Source organism: Cetorhinus maximus, chromosome 35, assembly GCF_964194155.1.
Source record: "Cetorhinus maximus chromosome 35, sCetMax3.hap1.1, whole genome shotgun sequence".
Classification (NCBI taxonomy): Eukaryota; Metazoa; Chordata; class Chondrichthyes; order Lamniformes; family Cetorhinidae; genus Cetorhinus; species Cetorhinus maximus.
The window spans coordinates 4,905,532-4,907,476 of NC_135913.1; the positions used below are offsets into that span (position 1 = coordinate 4,905,532).

Consider the following 1,945-nt stretch of genomic DNA (forward strand, 5'->3'; position numbering starts at 1 on the left):
TTGGAGCAGAGAAGGCTGAGGGGCGACCTGCTCGAGGTGTACAAGATTATGAGGAGCATGGACAGGTTGGATAGGGAGCAGCTGTTCCCCTTAGTTGAAGGGTCAGTCACAAGGGGGCTAAAGGTCAAGGTGTGGGGCAGGAGGTTAGGGGGGATGTGGGAAAATACTTTCCTACCTAGAGGGTGGTGCTGGTCTGGATTGCACTGCCCGGGAGGGTCGTGGAGGTGGATTGCCTCACATCCTTTAAAATACCTGGATGAGAACTTGGCACGTCATAACATTCAAGGCTATGGGCCAAGTGCTAGTAAATGGGGTTAGGTAGGTAGGTTAGGTGTTTCTCACGTGTTGGTGCAGACTCAATGGGCCGAAGGTCCTCTTCTGCACTGTGATTCTGTGATTCTATGATAGTTAGGGTAGACAGGAAGGAACTTTCCCCTTGGTGGAGGGGACAATTGCCAGGGGTGCGTAGATTTAAGGTAAGGGGCAAGAGGTTTAGAGGGGATGTGAGGAAGATTTATTTTTCACACAGTGGATGGTAGGACTCTGGAACTCACTACCGGAAAGGGTGGTAGAGGCAGAAACCCTCGTACCATTTAAGAAGTATTTAGATGTGCACTTCCGATGCCATGACAAGGCTTTGAGCCTACTGCCATAAAAATGGGATTAGAATAAATAGAAACTTGTTTGACCGGCGCAGACTTGATTACCGAAGGGCCTTTTTCTTTGTTGTAGACCTCTATGACTCTGTGACTCTAAACTGCAGAGTGATGAATTGATTTGCATCCAATAAACAAAATCAAAAGCACATCCAAATGAACTCTGGTCAGTTTATTTAAATGTCGTTCCCTGGTGATCTAGTAGTAATAGAAAAGCGCCTCATTTTTCTGCTCAGTACACTGCAGCCTTCTGAACTCATCAGATTAAGTTAGATCCAACTACTAAAGAAATGCGCGGAGGCACCGCTGAGATTCGAACTCAGGATCTCCTGTTTACTAGACAGGCGCTGTCACCAACTTAGCCACGGCGCCAAGCTGTGCACCCGACGTTTATTGCAATATTTTCAATTGTATCGCACTATTTTACTGCAAGAGAATGGGCAAATATTTGTCTGGTATGAAGCATGCAGCATGCCGGCAGTGCGAAGCGAGAATTTACAGGATCATTCAATTGAGTCAGATGATCAGCCAGGAGATTCTTCAATGTTTGAGAAGTCGTGAAATACATGAAACACCTGCTCCTATTTCACATGGTCTTACAGACACTACTCAGAGGAAACACCAGGAATATATTGACCTTGGAGAGTAAGCAGCGCTGATTCGCCAGTTGGAACAGATAATTAGTAGTTTACATTTGGAGTTCAGATATGAGAATCATCGTATCGTGCAACCTTAGAATCGTGCAACCTTCGAATGGACACAGCACAGAGGTAGATATTTGGCCTTTCTGGTCTGTGCTAGCACCCTCAAAGAGATATTAATCGCGTCTTTCTCCCCAGCCGTCTCCACGGTTCCCGCACTTATTTTGTTTCCATTTCGGCTTCTCCCTGTTCTGTTCCGTTGAGTATAGTAGAATGGAGAGTGATCTGATTGAGGTTTCCACCCTGTAAAAATGAATTGTTAGATCCGTGTTTAGAATAGGGTTGTACCTGAACATGTTTTTCCCGCCGCTCCACAGCGATCGTGTCGAGGCCAACCAAAAGAAAAGTCAGGAACACTTTTCATACAGGGTAGCTGGAAACCTAGAAACAATTCCTAAAATAATGCATGGATACCGCAACTTCTAGAAGATGCAGTTCTTTACAAATGAAAATGAAAGTCTGCAAGAAAATGAGAAATAGAAGCAGGTGTTTCATGTATTTCACGGCTTCACAAACATTTAAGAATCCCCTGGCTGATCAGACGCCTTAATTGAACAATCCGCTCTTCTTGAAGCACTCACCATACAT

The 1,945-nt window shown here is 45.0% G+C and overlaps 1 non-coding gene across 1 annotated transcript; it reads right to left on the reverse strand.

Moving 5' to 3' along the window:
* Positions 1 to 954: 954 nt before the first annotated feature.
* Positions 955 to 1,028, reverse strand: trnat-agu (transfer RNA threonine (anticodon AGU)). The gene has a single exon. It is a non-coding gene; the product is annotated as a tRNA-Thr (tRNA).
* Between the last annotated feature and the right edge of the window lie 917 nt (positions 1,029 to 1,945).